Genomic DNA, 18,991 nt, shown 5'->3' with positions numbered 1-18,991 from the left:
TTGTGCACCAGTTCCCAATCTCCTTTGTGCTCGCCATCCAAACTGAGATACGCTGGGCTCCTCGGGTACGTTGTCGACCTCAGATCTCTGCCTGATTTTCCTGGAAGCCTGCCATCTTATTATCAGCCACCAGGTTTTTATGAAAGTAGACATTTGGACCTTAAAAGTTCTGGGGGCCCAAGAGATCAGACTGACCACCAAGATCCGCCTAGAACGTGGGGCGGAGCCCGGATCTGCTGGGTTATGCAAAAAGTATGCAAAAATCTGGTTGGGGAGAGTAGGCAAGTCTTTCACCCACCCAACCTATGTCAAGTGGATGTATCTTGGGACATCTCAGGGAATTCCATCCTGGTAGGCCAAATGTAACTCTTGCCATCTGAACAGTGGGAATCAATCCCAGAAGGGATAAATTATTTTGCTGAACACAGGCATTTGGGAAGAGAATTTCCACACCGTTTTCAGCGTAGTTTGGTGTATTATCTGGGCAAGCTTTTTTTGGCAATGGAATGGTGCAGAAGAAATTTTCACTGGTTTTCCATCCCAAAAATCAATCCCTCCTAATTCTTGTGCGCTCTTTTTCCCCTTCCTGTGTTCCACCCACTAAATGCCGTGACCTTATTTACATAAATTTACTTGAGGACCAGTGACGCTACAGCTCTGAGTTTCCTGCTTTTACACTTGCACAACACCCAGGATAATTTAGACCAAGAATTATACGGTGCAGCTATTGCCAGGATCAGCTGACACAGGTGGAAAGAGGGGTTTCTGAGCCTGGAGAGTTTCAGTCACGATTTCTGCAGCTGGGAAACACTTCTTGCAGCGATTTATTTTCCCATTCTGCCTAAACTGACCTGGACTTGCTTCTGACAGTGTGAGGTCACTGGGAGATTTTCATCCCCCACCCACAGTATGGGCTTCTCAGGAGCAGATATGCCATTATCATGGGGGAGGAGGAGCAGCACAGAATGCAGCAAAGGAGAGTCAGGCAATATTTAAGGAGGATGCAGCCCACCATATAGTATCCCCCCCCCCCCCACCCCTGCTCCAAAGAATATACAGGCAACACAGGTCATATGAGCACGTTACCGAGGAGATTTGTATAAGAGTGCGCTTCACCAAAGAAGCAACAGGGCAGCTCTGTCATCTACTGCATGAGTACTTGTAGCCACACTCATCTGCCCGCACTGCTCTCTCTGTGGTTATGTAGGTAACCACACTCAACTCTTACTGCACAGGCTCATTTCAGGCACCCACAACAGATCTCTGTAATATCAGCCAGGCTGTAGAACAGGCATGCATTCATCAGGTCATTGATGCACTTTACTGGAGAGCTGGGAAATTCGTCACCTTTGGCATCACAGCAAGGCAGCAGACAGAAAGGGCCATTCACTTTTACTGGGTTGCCGGCTTCCCCAAGGTCCAGGGTGCAATCAATGGCACCCAAGTTATTTTGCAAGCTCCTTCAGAAAACTCAAACAACTACCTCAACATTCTCTGAATGTAGACTGTGTACAGCAACATGCATAGGATTCTACACATCAACAACAGATATGCTGGGAGTTATCTCAATGCATTTATCCATTGAAATTCGCCCTTTCCAGACCTCTTCAAGAACGAAATTCATGTCAACAGATAATTTCTGGGTGACAATGCAAACCCCCTGCTTCCATGGATAATAACCCCACTAACAGTGGCCCAAACAGCAGCAGTGGAGCACTACAACAAGGTACAAGAACAGTCATCGAGACAATTGTCGAGGTATTAAAGGGATGCTCTGGCTGTCTAGACAGATCGGAAGGGGTTCTGCTATATCATGTGTAATGCATAATTGTAGCCTGTTGTGCCCTTCACAACTTCACCATACAAAAATGGAATTGGCATTGCTCAGAATTGGCATCATAGATTAGTTGGAGGCAGAACTACATGGAAGACAGCATTACAATGACTTACATTCAGTGGACTACTCTGTGACTGCTGTAAAGAGCATCACAGCGCATCCCACCAGTGAAGACTTCTCTTCCGCGTAACACAGCCTGCCTTTGACAACACCGCTTCACATCCTTCTACCCCACTTTTAAATAAAAGGAACATTCCCTCAACCACTGCCCATCCTAGGACATGACAACACATCAGCCCTCTTGATTCCTCCATGTCATGCCAATAGTCATAACCTGATTCAATGGGCGTGATTTTTAGATGGAGCCGAGAACTCAGCGGGTGGGTAGATAATTGCGTGGGAAACCCGGAAGTAATTTGAGCGTGTCGAAATCTGTGATCGCAACTAAATTGAAGACACTGAATTTTACTTCCAGGTTCCGTGTCTCCAAGCTGTGCAGTGTGGGTACTGCGGACCCACATCACGTGATCTGAAGTCCACTATTTAAAGGGCCAATGCAAAAATGGATTTGGGAGAAGAAAGGAGGAAATAAAAGGTATGGAAGCACATAGAGGAAAGGCAGCAGCCAGGTCCTCGGACACATCCCTTGAAGTACTGCTGGGTGCTGTGAGAAGCAGGAGGGCGGTCTTCTATCCAAGTGATCGGAGGAAGAAACCTGGTTCTACCATGGCTGGAGGTGGCAGATGAGGTGAGCAGCAGGAGCACTGTGCCCAGGTCTTGGCTGCAGTGCAGGAAGCGTTTTAATGACCTAACCAGATCAGGAAAAGTGAGTACATTTGCTGATTCATCCACATCCTGTGTTGTGCAACATCCTTCCTCCCCTCTCACTTTGTGTTGGCACACCTACATCATCACATAACTTCTCACACCCAGTTAAGTTTCAGCATCAACCATCCTTCACTTTCTATGTATTTCCTCACCTCCCCATTTATGCGCCCACCACTGCCACTCACCCCAATCCTGGTGCGTGTGATGCATCTGCCTGATAGTCACCCTCTGATAAATCTGTTTCATAGTCAGCTTCACCCAAAGCAGTCATTCATCGGGTGAATATGGCACCTTCAATCACTCACAGGTCTGTTCTTTCTCCCCTTGTAGGTGAGAAGAGCACAAAACGCAAGGGAGAGGACAAGGACTGGAGGTAGACCACCACAGACAGTGCAACTAACAGATGCAAGGAGAAGGCCATGGAAATAAGTAGGACAGTTGCATCCTTATCCATTGGAGATGCTCTGAGGAAAAAGACCAGAGGCTGCTACTCTCCTTACAAACAGCATTATCAGGCAGGTGGACTCCAGCTATCGCCATTCCACTGGGCCCTGGATCTATGTCCCCCCTGATCGGCAGGCTGGCTGGTCTAATGGTGGCTATCAAATCCTGAAAGCCTTGAGACAAACCAACATACACCACAGCAACCAGCCGGTGTATAGAATGTCAAGTATTCATTCCTCTATTTCCACCAGAGCTGCAGTCTGCACTTTCGTGGAAATGGAGGTGGAAGCACCAACTGATCCCAGGCTGCTTCTTAGGTGGGAGCCTGCTGCAGATTCCAATGACGCTGCTACATACTCCACTGATGTCTGCAATGAAGAAAAAGCTTCCCTAATGTTGCCACAAATGAGGAGTGTGTACCTGGTGACCCGGTCCATCACCGGCATCTCCACATCATACCTGGTGACATGGCAGAGCTTAAGAAAGAGCCTGTAAAGGAGAGGAAAGGGTTTTAGGGTTGTGCATCTAAGTAATTAGCTGGACAGACATAGTGCAAGATGCCAAGTTTGAAACCCCACCCCCCCCCCCACCCTTAACCAGAGTGCACTGTGAAGGGGCAGTTGTACAATAATTGCTTTAAGAGGTGAGGGGTGTGCTGGTGCCGAGGGTGCCAAAAGAAGAAAAGGCAGAGTATCTTGTTACCTTGGCTGCCTTGGTCGGGTCATTGAACTTTTCGAAGAACTGGTCTGCAGTCCTGGGGGCGAGAGTTGGCACTCAGTGCCAGTTCCAACTCCCTCCACATGGCACGAGTTACATTTTTCCACAGGTTTCCTGCCATGGACACAGTCTGTGTTTCCTGAGCTCAATTTACAGGTCCATTTCTAAAACAAATGTGGCATCTTCTTCTCTGCAAATGTGCCATGCATGGTCCCTTGTTTGGCTGCTTGTACCAGGTACTCCTGCGTTAGACATTCTTGAAAAGTGGCACAAAAGCTTTCATGAAACATGCAGTCAAGCTAGCCAACAGTCAACTGAGTGAGCCAATCATTGTTTCTTACTTACCTGCTGTCCCCAGCAAGTTGCTGAAATGTCCAGCCAAAACTGGCTTTTCAAAGTGAGTACATTTACTCATTCTCCTACACTCCGTCTTCCACATTACCGCCCCCCCATCCCACAACTCCTTCTGCACTGCCAACACTACTCTATCACATCACTCCTCACACCCACTCAAACCTCATCCTCAACTTACCTGCACTTACTCACCTCCCCTTACTCACCTCCCCAGTGCTCATCCTACCACTACCACTTAACCCAATCCTCATACAATGTCATGGCTCTGTCTCATATCCACCCTTTGAAGCATCTCTTTCACGGTCAGCCTCACCCAAACCAATGCATTCAGCGGTTGGCCACGTCACCATCCCTCACTCATGCCTCTCTACTTTCTCCCCTTATAGAAGAGAGCAAAAATGCATGGGAAAGAGCAAAGACCGGAGGGGGCCCACAACATCAGGTCGTCCTCACGGACACGGAGCAGGAGGCTCTTGAATTGAGCCGCACCCTCGAGTGCCTGTCCGTCGGGGACGCCGAGACTGCCACCCGACAAACGGCCGGTGACAGAACGTTAACATTCAGCACTCACAACAGCAAATGTTAACATGCCTTGCCATCTTTAGCACCTCAACGTCTGTCATCATACTTAATATTGCCTTCTGTTCTTTTACAGGGCCTTCAGCAACCGCTGTGTCGGCAGAGGGCAACTCCTCAGAGGACCCGCCGGCCTCTGAGGGGGCACCGTCACATCTGAGCGAGCCATCCACCAGCGCAGATACACACACCTCGGTGGGTCCCCGTCCTCTTAGTTGGAGTTGCACATGGTGAGTCACCACACACGAGCACGAGCAGACACTGGTGGCAGGGGCAGCTGTGGAGAGTCCGCCTCGGTGGGAGCATTCTTCTCCAGACTCTGCTCAGCTGGACACAGATGCTGAACCCTGGGGGGCCATCCTTTAAAAGGAGAATGATCGAGGGGCCGCAGCACAAATGCAAAGTGCTGGAACAGGTGCCACGCGCACTCTCCACAATCGCGCAGAAGATGGAGGAGTCCAACTCCTGCACGAATGGAATGGTGGCACAGGTACAGGAGGGGATCTCAGAGATACTGTCACAGGGACGTTAAGGCATCTCTGAGATAGTGTTGCGGGTAAGTGCGGGAATGTCTGCGATGGAAGGAAGGCTAGCCTCCATCGAGCTTCAAGCGCGGCTCAACAATGAGTCAAATGAGGCCCTGACAATGGCCCTTCGGACTCAGGGTGAACAACTTTCTGCCGCCTTAAACAGGCAGGCTGATACACTAGCACTGGCCTTACAAGGCTTCACACATATCCTCCAAACTGTCGCCCAGTGGGGTGGTAGGAGTGATGTGGGCCTGGCCCAGGAGAGGGATGATGGCGAAAGGGGACATGGAAGTGGGGACACCACTCAAAGCGCTTCCACGTCTCACCCGTTGCCCCACTCTCAACCAGTATCATAATGCTGCCTCCTCTCCAGGTCGTCGAGTCTGTCCCTGCACAGGTGCAGGTGGAGCAGTCTTTGGAGGGGCCCTCATGGGCACCGAAACCAAGAGGGTGTCGGCCCAAAGCATCTAATCAGTCACGGCATGAACAAGAGCAACCTGCCATACCTCTGCTGCAGCCACAGGGGAAGCACCACGTAGAAGTAGTCGAAAGCGAAAGGCAAAGATTTTGAGAGCACAAAGGGGATGCACAAGGGTGTTTGACGCTTTGTCATTTTTTAAAAAATTTATATTTGATTTTTGTTCAACTCATATTAAATATTATATTGTCACCACTACTGCCACGTCTTGGCCATTCTTGATTGGTTTGTGTAATAAGTCCCTTTCATGAGGTTCACTATGAACACCCACACTTGATGCCACCCATTGGGTCACCCTACAGTGGGTGTATGTGTGTGTAGTTGCATGACTATTTTGTGCAGGTGCCTGTGGCGCAGCACTGTGTTGTGGAGCTCCATGTGGCGGAGGTGGACGGCGTGCCTGGCGAGGCTGGTGATGTTGCTCGTCTTCGGATGAGGTGATGAATGCAGCTATGGCGCCCTCCCATCCTGACGGTGTGAGTTTGAGGGGGTCCACAAAGTAGGTAAATGTGTTTGCACAGCAGAGTTTAGGGTATAAATTAAGCATTTTGAGTGGAAAGACAAAGGTGTTACAGCCAAAACTTTGTCTGAAGTGACAGAATGCCCTGCTGCAATAAATGAGGTATTCCCCCCCAACTGTCAAAAAATCCTTTGCATCTCCCACTGGCTGCTGGCTGAAACACATCTGCTCCAACAGGGAGTGTTTCCCACAGCACGGGAAACACGCTGAGGATCCTTCAAAATTGCACCCCTACCAAAATCTCCAGTCAATGAGATCTGTCAAGTACCTCAAATAGCTAAATAAGTATCTAAATTATCATCCCGCCGGCTTTAATTGCCGTTGGGAGTCCTGCATGCGGGACCTGCGTGCGCACCCGAACGCATCATTGGGGAACCCAGAAGTGAGCGGGTTGGAGCCGGGGTCCAAACCCGCTCCGGGATTCCGCCATTTTCGGAGCCCCACCGCCCCCAACGCACCAGCTCAGCCATCCGAAAATCGGCCCCATAGAGTACAAAAGCAAGAAAGTCATGATGAACCTTTACAAAACACTGGTTCGGCCACAATTGGAGTATTGTGTCCAGTTCTGGGCACCGCACTTTAGGAAGGATGTGAAGGCCTTAGAGAGGGTGCAGAGGAGATTTACTAGAATGATTCCAGGGATGAGGGACTTTAATTACGTGGATAGACTGGAGAAGCTGGGATTGTTCTTCTTAGAATAGAGAAGGTTGCGAGGAGATTTGATAGAGGTGTTCAAAATCATGAAAGGTCTAGACAGAGTGCATAGAGAGAAATTGTTCCCATTGGCAGAAGGGTCAAGAACCAGAGGCCATAGATTTAAGGTGATTGGCAAAAGAACCAAAGGTGACATGAGGAAAAACTTTTTTACACAGCGAGTGGTTAGGATCTGGAATGCACTGCCCGAGGGGGTGGTGGAGGCAGATTCAATCATGGCCTTCAAAAGGGAACTGGATAAGTACTTGAAACGGAAAAATGTGCAGGGCTACGGGGTTAGGACAGGGCAGTGGGACTAGCTGGATTGCTCATGCATAAAGCCGGCGCGGATTCAATGGGCCGAATGGCCTCCTTCCTTGCTATAACCTTCTATGATTCTATATTTTCAAATCAATTTTTACTTTGGTGCAATCGTCAAAAAGTATAAAAAGCAGAGTAATAGTCACAATATTAATAGAGATGTACAGTATTTTGCAATCAAGGGTACGCTGCCACCCTTTCCAGCTGATGTTCCCTTTCCAGCTGATGTTCCCTTTCCACAAGAAGCGATGAAGTTGCTGCCCCTTGCAAACATTGCATTTGTCACTGAATTAAATTGTGTGCACTCCAGGCTTCCTGACATCTCCCAGGGTGGCTTGGAAGGATCTGGTGGTGTGAAAGCTTTGTGCTGTGGTAACCCTCACTTTTCAGGAAAAGCTGGCCTGATCCTGATGTGTTCAGGTCATTGTGCAGCAGATGGCACAACTCTGTTGCAGCCTGTCTTGGTGAAGCAGAGGTCTCCTCTGGAATTTCCAGGTTAGGGGTTGAGGGGTTTATCAACACAGGTCCCAGCAGTGACAGAAGTGGCCAAAATGCCTCAGGTGTTGTTGCAACTGTATTTGTTGGTCCCTCACAATTTTCTCTTCCTCATCTCAACTGTACAGCATGTTCGGAACTCCCAAAGGAATATACATCCTCTCCTCCTTGTATGGTGGGAATTAAATTCCAGCAGCAACTAATAATAATAAAGGAACGTTTTTCCACAAAACCAACTCAAGCATGGGAAAAATGGAGGAGTATTCAGTCAGAGAGGACAAACTACTGCAAGAAGCAAAATGCAGCAAGATGTAATTGAAAGCAGATTTTTTTTTAAAATCTGCAATAGAAACTTAAACACATTTAAAAAGCTTTCTTAAGCAGGCCAGGAACTTACCATTCACTCAGTTTTTATGGCCGATGTTCACTTGAAGACATAAAATTTGGAGCGGGACCTTTTAACGGGTCATTGAAATTGTGGAATGAAGCCGTTCGTGCTGGTAGTACAATTATATGCTTATGTGCATAGTGGGACGTGAACCCACAACCTTCTGACTCAGAAGTGATTGCTACCAATAGAGCAAAGCTGAAACAACAAAACAATAACCCTGCATTTATGTAGTGCACCTCATCTGAAGAAAACATCTGAGAGTATTCTGCAATGGAATACTTGGGCACTGAGCAAGATTGGAAGAAATTTGGATGGGAATAGGGTGATACTGAGGGAGAAGAAAGAAAGACTTGCATTTATATAGTGCCATTCATGGTCTCAGGACGTCTCAAAGTGCTTTACAGCCAATAAAGTACTTTTGAAATGTAGTCACTGTTGTAATGTAGGAAGAATGTGAAGGAGCCAAGGACGCACAGCAAGGTCCCTACTATTAGCTCAGAGTAGATGGGGAGCAGGTCAGAGATGCTGGGGGAGCAAATACAATTGAAGCGTTGTCACGACATCTCTTGGGAGGGCCAGGTATGAGCACACCTAATTTTGCAGGAGCAAAAACCTTAAGCTTTGGTGCAAAAGATTTTAATACATTATAGGTCCACTTTTGCTCATGTCCATCCTTGACAATAAATTAAAAATGAAACTAATTCAGTGATCTCAAATTAATTTGGGTTAAGCCCCACCAAAAAATGCTCAGCCTTTTGTGCCCCTGCACATAAAAGTCTGCAAATCAAATTCTCTTTCTTTCTCCTCCTCCAATCATGTATTTCCTCCCCCTCCATTGTCTCAATCTCTCTCTTCACCCCTGCATTTCCACAACTTCACTTCACACCCTTTCGCTTTACTGTTGCACTTCTCACTCTCTCCCTTCAATTTTCACTTTCCGTCACTCTCTTCATTTAGTTTTCACTCTCTTTTATTCTCCTCCTTTACATTCATACAGGGCTTTAGATTCCTGGGGCATTGGGACTGGTTCTGTGGGAAGGTGGGACCTGTACGAGCCAGACAGGTTGCACCTCAACAGGGACCAATATTCTTGCGGGGAGGTTTGCTAGTGCTGTCGGGGAGGGTTTAAACTAGCTTGGCAGGGGGATGGGAACCTGAGTGTGGATTCAGATGGGATAAAGTCAGAACTGGAAATGGAAGGCAGAAAATTAGTTAGTGAGTCTGGAAGGCAGAGGGGACAAAGGTTAGAAAATAAACAACAGAGAAGTTTGGCAGTCCTTAAACGTACTTACCTCAATGCAAGGAGAATATAAAACAAGACGGATGAGCTGAGGGCACAGATAGACACGTGGCAGTACGATATCTTAACTATTACAGAAACATGACTTAAAGAGGGGCAGGACTGGCAGCTCAACATCCCTGGTTACAGGGTTTTGAGACGCGATAGAGAGGGGGATAAAAAAGGGGGGGGGTGGCAATTTTGGTTAAGGAAACAATTACAGTTGTGAGGAGGGATGATATATTAGAAGGAGGACTTACGGGTTGAGCTAAAGAACAAAAAAGGGGCAGTCACACTGCTGGGAGCATACTATAGACCCCCGAACAGTCAGAGGGAGATAGAGGAGCAAATATGTAGGCAGATTTCTGAGATGTGCAAAAACAATAGGGTAGTAATAGTAGGGGATTTCAATTACCCTAATATTAACTGGGATAGAATCCGTGTGAATGGTATAGAGGGCGCAGAATTCTTAAATTGCATACAGGAGAATTTTTTTAGCCAATATATAGCAAGCCCAATGGTGGTGGCGGGGGGGGGGGGGGCAGGCGGGGGCAGTTCTGGATTTAGTTCTAGGAAATGAAGAGGGGCAGGTGGAAGAAGTAGCAGTAGGAGAGCATTTTGGTCGTAGTGATCATAATACAGTTAGTTTTAGCATAGTTATGGAAAAGGACAAAGACAGAGCAGGAGTTAAAGTTCTCAATTGGGGAAAGGCCAATTTTACTAAACTGAGAAGTGATTTAGTAGAAGTAAACTGGAAACAGCTACTTGAAGGTAAATCAGTGTCAGAGCAGTGGGAGACATTCAAAGGGTTCAGGATAAACATGATCCCACAAAGAAAAAGGGAGGGGCTGCCAAATCTAGAGCCCCCTGGATGTCAAGAAGCATTCAGGGTAAGATAAGGCAGAAAAAGAATGCCTATAATAGACACTGGGAAATCAATACTACGGAAAGCTTAGAGGAGTATACTTGAGTACTGCGCACAGTTCTGGTCACCACATTACAGGAAGGATGTAATTGCACTAGAGAGGGTGCAGAGGAGATTTATGAGGATGTTGCCAGGACTGGAGAATTTTAGCTATGATGACAGATTGGATAGGCTGGCGTTGTTTTCCTTGGAACAGAGGAGGCTGAGGGGTGATTTAATTGAGGTGTACAAAATTATGAGGGGCCTGGATAGAGTGGATAGGAAGGACCTATTTCCCTAAGCGGAGGGGTCTATAGCCAGGGGGCATGGATTTAAAGTGATTGGTAGAAGAATTGGAGCGGAAATGAGGAAAGATTTTTTCACCCAGAGGGTGGTGGGGGTCTGGAACTCACTGCCTGAGAGGGTGGTAGAGGCAGAGAAACCCTCAAGTCATTTAAAAAATACCTGAATGTGCACCTGAAGAGCCGTGACCTGCAGGGCTACGGACCAAATGTGGGAAAATGGGATTAGGCTGGGTGGCTCGTTACTCAGCCGGCGCGGACACGATGGGCTGAATGGCCTCCTTCTGAGCCGTAAATTTCCTATGATTCTATTCATCTCTCCTTTGTTCTTTTCCTTTGATTTTCACTCCCTCTTGCTTTGCTGCTCCAAATTTCAATGATGTGGAGATGCCGGTGATGGACTGGGGTGGACAAATGTAAGGAATCTTACAACACCAGGTTATAGTCCAACAGTTTTATTTGAAAATCACAAGCTTTCGGTGATTATCTCCTTCGTCAGGTGAGTGAGTAAAAGGTTCTCAAATCGCATATCTTATATTTGGTGTGATCGTGTCCCAGCCTATCAAAGGTGTCGTTGGTGTTCAGACAGGTTAGCCACGGAAAACAGTAGGTCCCAGTATACTGAATACACAATTGGTCAGATTACACAGACAAAGAGAGAAAGAGACCCGAAAGGCAGAGAGAGAGAGAGAGAGAGAGAGAGAATGTCCAGTTGTATTAAAAACAGATAACTTTTATTCCTGCTGGTGGGGTTACGTGTAGCGTGACATGAACCCAAGATCCCAGTTGAGGCCGTCCTCATGGGTGCGAAACTTGGCTATTAATTTCTGCTCAACGATTTTGCGTTGTCGTGTGTCTCGAAGGCCACCTTGGAGAACGCTTACCCGAAGATCGGTGGCTGAATGTCCTTGACTGCTAAAGTGTTCCCCTCCCAGTGCAACAATCGCCAGACAGGAGGGTTCCCTCCCAGTCGGGGAACACTTTAGCAGCCAAGGACATTCAGCCATCGATCTTCGGGTAAGCGTTCTCCAAGGCGGCCTTCGAGACACACGACAACGCAAAATTGTCGAGCAGAAATTGATGGGTGCGGAACTTGGCTTTAATTAACACAAACGTGAATATGTATGTATGTAGTTATTTGTATCATTTTCCTTAGAAAAGTCCAAAAATTCATGGCTTATATTGTTTTCATGTTTTTAAATACAAAAAAAATAGTTCACAGGCTTTGAGAATTTTCCATTACTGAATAGAGGAAGGAGTGGCAGGGCTTGCAAACAGCAAGTCCTAATATTCTCCATGAATACCTACTCTTGTTAATCAAAAAAGATCATGGTGTGTTATGTACCTTGCTTCTTTCATTCCAGCTCCAATATGCAGTGGAGTTAATTAGATTCAGACGGAAGAATCTTTAATTGCATTCTAGAGCCAAAATGAAAGAGGGGGTCATCTTGATTGATCACGACGACAGGAGAAACCAAGGTATTTGCAGAGAAAAACAGTCAACAAAGTTCAATCGAACAATTCAATCTCAAACCAATCTCTAAATTAAACCTCAGGCTCCCAGGGCTGAAGCTGGCCTCTAAATTATCTACAACAATGTACAGGCAATTCTATGTATAACAATTTTGGTTTCTTAACATTAAAAAAAATGTTGCTGAAATTTTCATTTTAAGGAAAAATTCAAGGTGGCTGATCAAAACAACGTCACAAACATTTGGGAGAGATTTAATTCATCCCTTCCTGCTATTCACAATTTTGAGACTGACTGCTTTCAAAAAATTTTAACTCCATTTTCTGCTGCTTACTCACTGATACTTACTGACTGAAATGAACTGCTTTTAATTAGTTCACAATTAACTGATCAGATATCTAACTGAAGTTTACAGCACAAAAGGAGGCCATTCAACCCCCCATGACCACACAGGCTTTTTGCTCGTGCACTCCAGACACTGCCCTAATTTAGCAAGTATTCATCATTTCAGCCAATCATATTGGGGTACATCCTTGGATCACTGGTAGGGAGGGATCCTGGAATATAGGAGCATTGAGGAGGGAGGTCTCAGTCTGGGGAGCATTATGGGCAATTCTAGGATCAGAACATAACGAAAATGCTGTCTAAGGGTTTGTGGGGGAAAAGAGAAGTCTGGGGTCCAGCAAGACTAGAGTGGGGGCTTTGAAGCATGGGGAAAGAGCAAATTCTGCCAGTATTGGGGGAAAGCAGGGTTTAAACAGTCTTTTGGGAGAGAGGGCCAAGGGGAATAGCTGCCAAACTGCTCTTCGTGCTCTTCAAATAACCAGCCCCCACATTCGCCACTGTGTTCCCATCCATCAGCCTCCTCTCCAACCGATTCGCATCCCCTTTTGCTCCCTCGGGTATCCCCCCATCACCACTTTCCCCATCAGCCACTTCTTCTCTCCCTGTTCCTACGTTAAAGGTACTTAAGGTTAAATTTTCTACTTTGTAAAATTAAATATGGAAAATCTAGGCTGGATGGGCACAATTTCCTACTATGTGCTCCCAGTCTATGCCAGGAGTGCAGAAGCAGAAAATGTATCCTTTAGTGTACTATTCGTAAGTTTGCCAACTTATACAGCCTTTAATAAACATAAACTTAAAAAATTATAAAATGCTCAAAAGTTCATTGTTTACACAGTTTCAAAGTTTTTATATATAGCCTTATATAAAATTCCTTAAGCCTTAGAAGGGTTCAGAAAGGAGATTTGTAGTTTTACTGTGGCCAGACACTGGCCAATCTAGGTCATTTAAGGACTTGGGTATCCCAGTAACAAATCTAGATGGTTATACAGCAGTTGGAACCAGATTTTGAAACTGTTCCTGCTTTAAAAATGAAGTATTTTGTAAGTGACAAACTGTATTGAGTTTACACCTAACTCGGAGCATCAGTTTTGATTACTGTGGATTGCATTCTTTAATGCATGTCAATTGTGCTGCATAAATTATACTGGTTGCACACATTGCATGGTGTTGTTTAGTCCAAACGTTGGAGCATCATTGTGCATGTCCAGGCGGGTACACGCTGCAACAGGTACAAGTCACCCCATGATCAGTGGTGGTCTGAATTTGAGACAGCCAGAACTTCTGGTATAATCTGGCTGGCACACATTATATGTATCTGCCAGTAAATAACCCACTGATCTGAGCAGTTAAACTCACACCAGCAGGCAAATATAAACAGCATCATTCTAGTCAAGGTATTGTGATCATCATGACAAGCAATGGACACTGGAAAGCTGTTGGCATTGCACTAGAGTCAACACAGGGCAAATCCACTACAAAACTGTATGAGTTAAGAGTGGTACTGTGCCATTTGCTCGATATTTGGTTTTTAGGCTTGAATTTGCTCTTATACTAACATGAACATAACACAAAGATTAAGCAACAGCAACAACAACTTGCATTTATATAAGAACATAAGAAGATCATAAGAAATAGGAGTAGGCCATACGGCCTCTCGAGCCTGCTCCGCCATTCAATAAGGTCATGGCTGATCTTCGACCTCAACTCCACTTCCCACCTGATCCCCATATCCCTTGATTTCCCGAGAGTCCAAAAATCTATCTATATCAGCCTTGAATATACTCAACGACTGAGCATCCACAGCCCTCTCTGGGGTAGAGAATTCCAAAGATTCACCACCCTCTGAGTGAAGAAATTCCTCCTCATCTCAGTCCTAAATGACCGACCCCTTATCCTTAGACCATGCCCCCTAGTTCCAGACTCTCCAACCAGGGGAAACAGCCTTTCAGCATCTACCCGTCAAGCCCGCTAAGAATTTTATACATTTCAATGAGGTCATCTCTCATTCTTCTAAACTCCAGAGAATATAAGCCCATTTATTTCATCCCAGGAATCAATCTAGTATATAGCGCCTTAAACGTAATAAAACGTCCCAAGGCATTTCACAGGAGTGATTTTCAAACAAAATTTGACACAGGTAGGTTTTAAGGAGCATCTTAAAGGAGGAGAGGTAGAGAGGTGGAGAGGTTTAGGGAGGGAATTCCAGAGCTTAGGGCTTAAGCAGCTGAAGGCACGGCCACCAATGATTGAGCGATTAAAATCAGGGATGCGCAAGAGGCAAGAATTGGAGGAGCGCAGAGATCTTGGAGGGTTGTAGGTTTGAAAGAAATTACAGAGATAGGGAGGAGCAAGGCCATGGAGGGATTTGAAATCAAGGATGAGAATTTTAAAATCGAGGCGCTCCCGGACCGGGAGCCAGTGTAGGTCAGAGAGCACAGGGGTGATGAGTGAACGGGACTTCGTTCGAGTTAGGATATGGACAGCAGAGTTTTGGATGAGCTCAAGTTTATGGAGGGTGGAAGATGGGAGGCCAGCCAGGTGAGCATTGGAATAGTAACGTCGAGAGGTAACAAAGGCCTCCTGCACACAGGAGCATAAAAACAAGTAAAGCCTCATTACTCTCAGATCCAACTGGCCACATGTACTGGCGCTGGAAGAAACAGTGCAGGGTATAACTGGGGGCAGGTAATAATTAAACTAAAAATTTTAAATTGAGCAAACGGAATATTTTTAACATTCGTTATTCATTTGTAAACCTTTGCACATCAACCTAGAATAACCAAAACAGTTTCCATTGTATTAGAACCAGAAAGTTTTACATTACTGAAATCATTCAATAACAGTGAAACATTATTTTACTTGTCAAGTTTCAAGCATTCAAAAATATTTTTAAGATCAAACTATTAAACAAATTAACTATAAAATGAATTAAAATACACCGTCCATCTCAATTTTTCATTTTTTAAAACAATGCTGGAGGTTACATCATTACAAAAAGGGGCAACAATATAAAGAAACTCGATTTAAATAAAGACACTAAGCAATGGTGCATAAACAATTTGATTGCTGTTGAGCATTCCAAGCAAGATGTCCCATGGAAATGGTCCCCGCCATTGTCAGATAATGAGTTTACTGTACTTGCATTTAGATGGTTTCTTATCACATCATCAAAACATCTCCTGGTGCTTTGCACAATGAATTACCTTTTTAGTGCAATGACTGTTGTTATTTATGATGTGGAGATGCCGGTGATGGACTGGGGTTGACAATTGTAAACAATTTTACAACACCAAGTTATAGTCCAGCAATTTTATTTTAAATTCACAAGCTTTCGGAGGCTACCTCCTTCCTCAGGTGAACGATGTGAAAATGAAATCCTCGAAATGAAATCGCATTTATAATTCACAGAACAATGCTTGGTGATTACAGACAGTTTTTTCAACTGCCCGTTGCCAAGGCAATCAGTGTGCAGACAGACAGGTGTTACCTGCAAGGTCTCAGAATATACAAATCACCAAAAAAAAAAGAGATAGAGAGGTAGAAACATAGAAAAGACAGCAACTGACCCGTTATATTAAAAACAGATAACATTTGTTCGCTGGTGGGGTAACGTGTAGCGTGACATGAACCCAAGATCCCGGTTGAGGCCGTCCTCATGGGTGCGGAACTTGGCTATCAATTTCTGCTCGACGATTTTGCGTTGTCATGTGTCTCGAAGGCCGCCTTGGAGAACGCTTACCCGAAGGTCGGTGGATGAATGTCCTTGTCCAGTATCCCCCACGATGACGGCATCGCTGCGACAGCATCAATACTCAACACCAACAATAGCCAATCTCCAGACGCCATCTTACAACTCATCCGCTTCATCCTGGATCACAATGTCTTCACCTTCGATAACCAGTTCTTTACCCAAACACACGGAACAGCCATGGGGACCAAATTCGCACCCCAATACGCCAACATTTTCATGCACAAGTTCGAGCACGACTTCTTCACTGCACAAGACCTCCAACCAACACTATACACCAGATACATTGACGACATTTTCTTTCTATGGACCCACGGCAAGGAATCACTAAAGAGACTACACGATAACATCAACAAGTTCCATCCCACCATCAAGCTCACCATGGACTACTCCTCAGAATCAGTTTCTTTCTTGGACACACGAATCTCCATCAAAGACAGGCACCTCAGCACCTCACTCTACCGCAAGCCCACGGACAACCTCACGATGCTCCACTTTTCCAGCTTCCACCCTAACCACGTCAAAGAGGCCATCCCCTATGGACAGGCCCTGCGAATACACAGGGTCTGCTCAGACGAGGAGGAACGCGATGGACACCTACAGACGCTGAAAGACGCCCTAGTAAGAACGGGATATGACGCTCGACTCATCGATCGACAGTTCCGACGGGCCACAGCAAAAAATCGCATAGACCTCCTCAGGAGACTAACACGGGACACAACCAACAGAGTACCCTTTGTCGTCCAGTACTTCCCCGGAGCGGAGAAACTACGCCATGTTCTCCGCAGCCTTCAACATGTCATCAATGAGGACAAACACCTCGCTAAGGCCATCCCCACACCTCCACTACTCGCCTTTAAACAGCCACCCAACCTCAAACAGACCATCGTTCGCAGCAAATTACCTAGCTTTCAAGAGAACAGCGTCCACGACACCACACAACCCTGCCACGGTAACTTCTGCAAGACATGCCAGATCATCGACACAGATACCACCATCACACGAGAGGACACCACCCACCAGGTGCATGGTTCATACTCCTGTGACTCGGCCAACGTTGCCTACCTCATACGTTGCAGGAAAGGATGCCTCAGAGCATGGTACATTGGCGAGACCATGCAGACGCTGCGACAACGGATGAACGGACACCGCGCAACAATCGCCAAACAGGAGGGTTCCCTCCCAGTCGGGGAACACTTCAGCAGTTATGGACATTCATCCACCGACCTTCGGGTAAGCGTACTCCAAGGCGGCCTTCGAGACACACGACAACGCAAAATCGTCGAGCAGAAATTGATAGCCAAGTTCCGCACCCATGAGGACGGCCTCAACCGGGATCTTGGGTTCATGTCTCGCTACACGTTACCCCACCAGCGAACAAATGTTATCTGTTTTTAATATAACGGGTCAGTTGCTGTCTTTTCTATGTTTCTACCTCTCTATATCTGTTTTTTTTTGTTTGTTGTTTTTTTTGGTGATTTGTATATTCTGAGACCTTGCAGGTAACACCTGTCTGTCTGCACACTGATTGCCTTGGCAACGGGCAGTTGAAAAAACTGTCTGTAATCACCAAGCATTGTTCTGTGAATTATAAATGCGATTTCATTTCGAGGATTTCATTTTCATATCGTTCACCTGAGGAAGGAGGTAGCCTCCGAAAGCTTGTGAATTTAAAATAAAATTGCTGGACTATAACTTGGTGTTGTAAAATTGCTTACAATTGTTGTTATTTAGACAAATTAACAAAAACAGACAGAGAGGAATTACCAGTTATTCATAGTCATCGCTCTTGCTTTGGTCACTACTTTAAAAAGTACCAATGACGAGACACTTTTTTAAAAAAATACCTAGAAGCAATTATGAACAATGCATTTCACAGTATCAAAGGTAATCAGCAGAATTGTCCTGTAGGTAGGCATGCAAGTTGTATGTAAACTGTAGTCATCATATTCCAATGTCACTTACCGTAAGCTTCAATTTAACTTGATTAGTACGATGCCATTCCAGCACCTTTTGAAACAACTTGGGTTGTTCATAGGGATCATTCCTAAAGGAGAAAGCTATTGATTAAAACTAATAAGCAAATGGGTTTCACAAATTTCAAGCTGTCTTGTTATTAAATAACACATTTCTGAGAGTAGATAAAATATAATTTCAGGTTCTCTCATATGCAACTTATTATAGGTATCATTTTTATTAACTAAATAGTAACCTAGATCACAAAAATAGGACTATGACCACACAAGTTTTTGATTGGCAAATATAGGAAACGCCCAGGATTCCTATGTATTCTGATTAGTGAAACTGTAATTTTTGTAGTCTAAAAGATATCAAGCCTCAGAATGACTACGTACTTCTATGTAAAAATATATTTTAATTTGCACTATAATCCATTTTTATTCCTGTATGTCTGAACCTATACCAATACAATTATAGTGCCAAAATTATGTTTCTCCCATCTTTTCAGATGGACTGAGATCGCAGATGGAAGTCAATCTATGACATCATGAAAACAATCCACTAAAATGAAGGGGATAGGGAGGCTGGGGGGTGGGTAAAGAGCAGATGTAACATATATCTGGTAATTAAATTGAAGGCATGCCAGTGCAATAATATTGCTTTCTTAAGCTTGGGTAAATGCAAAGCATCAGGGAGATGAAGATGGATGTTTAAATTGCAACTGATTTCTGGCATCAACCCCCTCATTAAAAAAAACATTCTTAACCCCTCCATCCTGAACTAGAATCATAGAATC

This window comes from Heptranchias perlo, chromosome 1 (assembly GCF_035084215.1).
Source record: "Heptranchias perlo isolate sHepPer1 chromosome 1, sHepPer1.hap1, whole genome shotgun sequence".
Taxonomy (NCBI): Eukaryota; Metazoa; Chordata; class Chondrichthyes; order Hexanchiformes; family Hexanchidae; genus Heptranchias; species Heptranchias perlo.
The sequence above is the reverse complement of the archived record's forward strand: the minus strand, read 5'-3'. Positions refer to the sequence as shown.